Raw genomic sequence first — 7,397 nt, forward strand, 5'->3', positions numbered from 1 at the left:
TCGAACTCTTCTTTGGTGTTAAGGTAGTAGCTGTGAATAGCCATCGACTACCCGGAAAGGGTAGAAGAATGGGACCTATTCTGGGACATACAATGCATTACAGACGTATGATCATTACCCTTCAACCGGGTTATTCTATTCCACTTCTAGATAGAGAAACGAACTAAAGGAGAATACTTAATAATACGGCGAAACATTTATACAAAACACCTATCCCGAGCACACGCAAGGGAACCGTAGACAGGCAAGTGAAATCCAATCCACGAAATAAATTGATCCATGGACGGCACCGTTGTGGTAAAGGTCGTAATGCCAGAGGAATCATTACCGCAAGGCATAGAGGGGGAGGTCATAAGCGCCTATACCGTAAAATCGATTTTCGACGGAATCAAAAAGACATATCTGGTAGAATCGTAACCATAGAATACGACCCTAATCGAAATGCATACATTTGTCTCATACACTATGGGGATGGTGAGAAGAGATATATTTTACATCCCAGAGGGGCTATAATTGGAGATACTATTGTTTCTGGTACAAAAGTTCCTATATCAATGGGAAATGCCCTACCTTTGAGTGCGGTTTGAACTATTGATTTACGTAATTGGAAGTAACCAATTAGGTTTACGACGAAACCTAGAAATCGATCACTGATCCAATTTGACTACCTCTACGGGATAGACCTCAACAGAAAACTGTTGAGTAACGGCAGCAAGTGATTGAGTTCAGTAGTTCCTCATAGAAAATTATTGACTCTAGAGATATGGTAATATGGAGAAGACAAAATTGTTTGAAGCACGCACAGAACCGGAAGCGCCCCTTGTTTCAAAGAGAGGAGGACGGGTTATTCACATTTAATTTGATGGTCAGAGGCGAATTGAAAGCTAAGCAGTGGTAATTAAGACCCCCGGGTGAAAATAGGGATGTCTCCTACGTTACCCATAATATGTGGAAGTATCGACGTAATTTCATAGAGTCATTCGATCTGAATGCTACATGAAGAACATAAGCCAGATGACGGAACGCGGAGACCTAGGATGTAGAAGATCATAACATGAGCGATTCGGCGGATTTGGATTCCTTTTCTATATATCCACTCATGTGGTACTTCATCATACGATTCATATAAGATCCATCTGTCTAGAGATCGTCATATACATCTAGAAAGCCGTATGCTTTGGAAGAAGCTTGTACAGTTTGGGAAGGGGTTTTTTGATAAAAAAGAAGAATCTACTTCAACCGATATGCCCTTAGGCACGGCCATACATAACATAGAAATCACACGTGGAAGGGGTGGGCAATTAGCTAGAGCAGCAGGTGCTGTAGCGAAACTGATTGCAAAAGAGGGTAAATTGGCCACTTTAAGATTACCATCTGGGGAGGTCCGTTTGGTATCCCAAAACTGCTTAGCAACAGTCGGACAAGTGGGTAATGTTGGGGTGAACCAAAAAAGTTTGGGTAGAGCCGGATCTAAGTGTTGGCTAGGTAAACGCCCCGTAGTAAGAGGGGTAGTTATGAACCCTGTGGACCACCCCCATGGGGGTGGTGAAGGGAAAGCCCCCATTGGTAGAAAAAAACCCACAACCCCTTGGGGTTATCCTGCGCTTGGAAGAAGAACTAGGAAAAGGAAAAAATATAGTGATAGTTTTATTCTTCGTCGCCGTAAGTAAATACGTAACTAGGAATATGGAAAATTGCATTTTTGGAAATTGCAATAATGCGATGGGCGAACGACGGGAATTGAACCCGCGCATGGTGGATTCACAATCCACTGCCTTGATCCACTTGGCTACATCCGCCCCTTATCCAGCTAAAGGATTTTCTCTTTTTTCCATTCATTATTATTCTATTTATTCTGACCTCCATACCTCGATCGAGATAGTGGACATAGGATGCCACTCTTTAAAATGAAAAAAAGGAGTAATCAGCTGTGACACGAAAAAAAACGAATCCTTTTGTAGCTCGTCATTTATTGGCAAAAATCGAAAAGGTCAATATGAAGGAGGAGAAAGAAATAATAGTAACGTGGTCCCGGGCATCTAGCATTCTACCCGCAATGGTTGGCCATACAATCGCGATTCATAATGGAAAAGAACATATACCTATTTACATAACAAATCCTATGGTAGGTCGCAAATTGGGGGAATTCGTGCCTACTCGGCATTTCACGAGTTATGAAAGTACAAGAAAGGATACTAAATCTCGTCGTTAATTGAATTCAGAATAGAAAGATTCAGAATAAACAAAGAAATACCCAATATCCTGTTGGAACAAGATATTGGGTATTTCCGGCTTTCCTTCCTTCAAAAATTCCTATATGTTTAGGAGAGAAAAACCTTATCCATTAAGAGATGGAACTTCAAGAGCAGCTAGGTCTAGAGGGAAGTTGTGAGCATTACGTTCGTGCATTACCTCCATACCAAGATTAGCACGGTTGATGATATCAGCCCAAGTATTAATAACGCGACCTTGGCTATCAACTACAGATTGGTTGAAATTGAAACCATTTAGGTTGAATGCCATAGTACTAATACCTAAAGCAGTGAACCAGATCCCTACTACAGGCCAAGCAGCCAAGAAGAAGTGTAAAGAACGAGAGTTGTTGAAACTAGCATATTGGAAGATTAATCGACCAAAATAACCGTGAGCAGCCACAATATTATAAGTCTCTTCTTCCTGACCAAATTTGTAACCCTCATTAGCAGACTCATTTTCAGTGGTTTCCCTGATCAAACTAGAGGTTACCAAGGAACCATGCATAGCACTGAATAGGGAACCGCCGAATACACCAGCTACACCTAACATGTGAAATGGATGCATAAGGATGTTGTGCTCTGCCTGGAATACAATCATAAAGTTGAAAGTACCAGATATTCCTAAAGGCATACCATCAGAGAAACTTCCTTGACCAATAGGGTAAATCAAGAAAACAGCAGTAGCAGCTGCAACAGGAGCTGAATATGCAACAGCAATCCAAGGGCGCATACCCAGACGGAAACTAAGTTCCCACTCACGACCCATATAACAAGCTACACCAAGTAAGAAGTGTAGAACAATTAGCTCATAAGGACCGCCATTGTATAACCATTCATCAACAGATGCAGCTTCCCAAATTGGGTAAAAATGCAATCCGATCGCCGCAGAAGTAGGAATAATAGCACCAGAGATAATATTGTTTCCATAAAGTAAAGAACCAGAAACAGGCTCACGAATACCATCAATATCTACTGGAGGAGCAGCGATGAAGGCGATAATAAATACGGAAGTTGCGGTCAATAAGGTAGGGATCATCAAAACACCGAACCATCCAATGTAAAGACGGTTTTCGGTGCTAGTTATCCAGTTGCAGAAGCGACCCCACAGGCTTGTACTTTCGCGTCTCTCTAAAATTGCAGTCATGGTAAGATCTTGGTTTATTCAAATTGCAAGGACTCCCAAGCACACGTATTAACTAGAAAGAAAATAGATAATAGAAGGCTTGTTATTTAACAGTATAACATAGTCCATATACCAATGTCAACCAAGCTAGCCCCAACGATTGTATTTTCGTATAACTTCATTTACCAAATCCAAAAATTTTGGAAATGAAGTTAGTCAAAATTCAAAACTCAGATTGCTCTTTTCTATTTTCCATATGGGTTGCCCGGGACTCGAACCCGGAACTAGTCGGATGGAGTAGATAATTCTTCCTTGTTACAATAGAAAAAAACCCCTCCCCAAATCGTGCTTGCATTTTTCATTGCACACGACTTTCCCTATGTAGAAATAGCCAATTTCTATTCCGAAGAGGAAGTCCACTAATTTTTAGAATTTTTAATTAGTTAAAGTGATTCACCTACTATGGAACATTTCAGAATGGAAAATGTGCAAGTTTTATCTTGATATCGATCTTTTCTAGTTTATTAATTTTGTCTAATGATTAATTAAGAGTAAGAGGATTCACCAGGTCATTGATACGGATAATATCCAAATACCAAATGCGCTCACTGAAAGCATTTAGGTCCCTAGTTGTGTTTTGATGATTAATGACAATACGTAATTACTATGACTAACATGTGTTTTGCAGAGGCAATTAAGTTAGGTCATGGTAATGGAGATTGATTGGGCAATCATGGTTTTCATGCCCCTACGATAGAAATCATTTCGGTTTTCAAAGAATGGACGACAAGATTAAGGATGGACTAGTTTTAAGTGTTGTTTGGAGTTGAAGAGATATTTAGAGTAGTTTAGGACTTTGTTTTTCCTTTGGCCGTACTATTAAAGGAGGTATGGACGGGTAGCTTGACCTAGGTGAGTCTAGTGAGTTAGGTATGGTGCACACTTGTTAAATCTAGCACTAGGTAGCTCCTAGAAAGCCCTTAGATCAATTGGAGCGAACTTCATTCATATATGATTGAGAGTTGGAAGTGAATGGAGGGTCAAATGTTGACCGAACGCTGGTTCCAGTGTGATCGGACACTGGCGTAGAGTCCGGTCAGTTCATTTGATCAAGGTGAAATCATCTGGCACGACCAGACACTGAGAGGTGAGTGACCAGACGCTGGGTGCCAACGTCCAGTCGACTCCAGTAAGGTTCCAGAGAGGGAAAATCATGACCGGACGTGTCCGATCAGTGCTAACCGGACGCTGTCTAGCATCCGGTCACAACTTAAACACTAGAAGTCAGGGAGAACTGACTGGAGCATCCGATCAACTTGACCAGAGCGTCCGGTCACCCCGTAGAGACACGTAACGGTTTGTTTTGAACATGGGTGTATAAATACTTCCTCCATTTATATGAGGGGGTACTTTTGCTCATTCCAACAGCTGAGAAACACCCTTGAGAGTGCCAAAAAGAGCAAGGTCCTAGTGAGGTGATTGAGATTCGAGAATCCAAGAGTGAGACCTCATTAGTGAAAGCAAGAGTAGCAAAGTGTGCATCCACCCTTCTCATTAGGCTTGTCGTGGTCAAGTGAGAGTTCGTGCTTGTTACTTTTGGTGATCACCATCACCTAGATGGCTTGGTGGTGATTGGGAGCTTGGTGATCATCCGACGAAGTTTGTGGATGACCCAACTCAAGTTGTGAGCGGTTGTGGGTGATTCACCACGACGGAGTATCAAAGAATCAACCCGTAGAGAGCACTTGATCCTTGCACGGATCAAGGTGGAGCTACACCCTTGCGCGGGTGCTCCAACGAGGACTAGTGGGGAATGGTGACTCTCCGATACCTCGATAAAACGTCACCGTGTTCCTTCTTCTCTTTTTACTTTGAGCAATTTAATTCTTGTCTTTATATTCATAGAATTGCCATGCTAGAGTAGGATTGAAACTTAGGTTGCAAGACTTTTTGTGCGGCAGAACATTAGAAACACTTTCTAGGCACAAGGGGTGAAGTTGGGCTAACTGTAGGGTTTAATTATTGTAAAGAAATTTAGAATTAGCCCAATTCACCCCCCCTGTTGGGCATCTTGATCCTTTCACTCACTTTGTGATCCATGGAAAGAAAAGTGAATTGTTTTGGTTTTGGTGAACATCAAAGAAAAAACTTGCTCTTCTTCCGTAAAAAATTCTTCTAAAAATACCGAACCCAATCGTTGCATAAAAGTTCGTACCGTACTTTTATGTTTACGAGCTAAAGTTCTAGCACATGAAAGTCGAAGTATATATTTTAGTCGATACAAAGTCTGTTTTTTCGAAGATCCACTATGATAATGAAAAAGATTTCTACATATCCGACCAAAACGATCAAGAATATCCCAATCTGATAAATCAGTCCAAACGGGTTTACTAATAGGATGCCCCGATCCAGTACAAAATTGAGCTTTTGATAAGGATCCAACGAGGGGAGTTGCAGGGACTGTGGTATCGAATTTTTTCATTCGAGTATCTATTAGAAAAGAATTCTCCAGCATTTGATTCCTTACTAACAAAGTATTTATTGGTACACTTGAAAGGTACCCCAGAAAATCGAAGCAAGAGTTTGTTAATTGGTTTAGACGAATCCTTTGTGGTTGAGTCCAAAAATAGAAAAAATATTGCGAGAAATTTACAAGGTAAGATTTCCATTTCTTCTTCAAAAGAAGAGTGCCTTTTGATGCAAGAATTGCCTTTCCTTGATATCGAACATAATGCATAAGAGGATCCATAAAGAACCATACGGTTTTCCGAAAAAACCCCGGGTACATTACACCAAAATGTTCCATCTTCCCAGAAAAGATGATTCGTTCCAGAAAGGTTCCAGAAGATGTTAATCGTAAGCAAGAAGATTGTTTACGAAGAAACAACAAGAAAAATTCATATTCTGATACATAAGAGTTATATAGGAATCGAAATAGTCTTTTATTTTCTTTTTTCAAAATAAAAATGGATTTCATTGAAGTAATAAGACTATTCCAATTCGAATAATAGTGGAGAAAGAATCGCAATAAATGCAAAGAGGGAACATCTTGAATCCGGTATTCAAGGAGTTGAACCAGGATTTCTAAATGGATAGGATAGGGTATTTCTATATGTGATAGATAATGTAAATGCAAAAATTTGTCTTCTAAAAAGGGAAATATTGAATGAATAGATTGTAAATTTTGAAACTTTGGTATTTCTTTTTCTTCTGGACAAGGTAGTTGCCCTAGCGAGAGTGGGATTTCTACAACAATCCCAAACCCCTCAGATAGAATCTGAGAATAAAACTCAGAATAAAAATAATTGCGGTGATCAAACAATCGATCTTGGTTAGGATAATTAACCGAATTAATCAAAAAATTCTGCTGATACATTCGAATAATTAAACGTTTCACAAGTATTGAACTAAATTTCTTGTTATTACAACCAAAAATTTCCACAGGTTCGGAACCATTTAATCCATAATCATGACCAAATGCATAAATATATTCCTGAAAGAGAAGTGGGTAGACGAAGTAGTGTTGACGAGATTTCTGTTTTTCTGAATACCCTTCGAATTTTTCCATTTGTATTTCTACTTGAATCAGAGAAAAAAGCATTTCTCGGTTTATCAAATGATGATACATAGTGCAATATGGTCAGAACAAGGTGTTGCATAATACAAACCCAGGAAAGAAAGGGAGTCTAATCCATAGAACTTTTTCCGCTCCTTTTCTATCTAATTAGTTTATGTTTGTTCTAATTACAAAACAAACAAGAACAAATCTTTTATTTTTGCAGGCCAATCGCTCTTTTGACTTTCCCAAAATCCTCCTATGCAATGTTGAAAACGGATGGGATAAATCCCGTTTTGTCCGCAACCGTATACAATATTTTCCCGTCCATTTTTATTTTTTTGGGATAAACGGAAATGTGACTGTCGGGTTCATAAACTTGGGGTCCCTCGTAGACCGGCTTCCCAAACAAAGTCTCAGCCCAAGCTGACAACGCACAACTCATGGGCCAGCCCAAGTATCA

This window comes from Miscanthus floridulus, chromosome 7 (genome assembly GCF_019320115.1).
Source record: "Miscanthus floridulus cultivar M001 chromosome 7, ASM1932011v1, whole genome shotgun sequence".
NCBI classification, from domain to species: Eukaryota; Viridiplantae; Streptophyta; class Magnoliopsida; order Poales; family Poaceae; genus Miscanthus; species Miscanthus floridulus.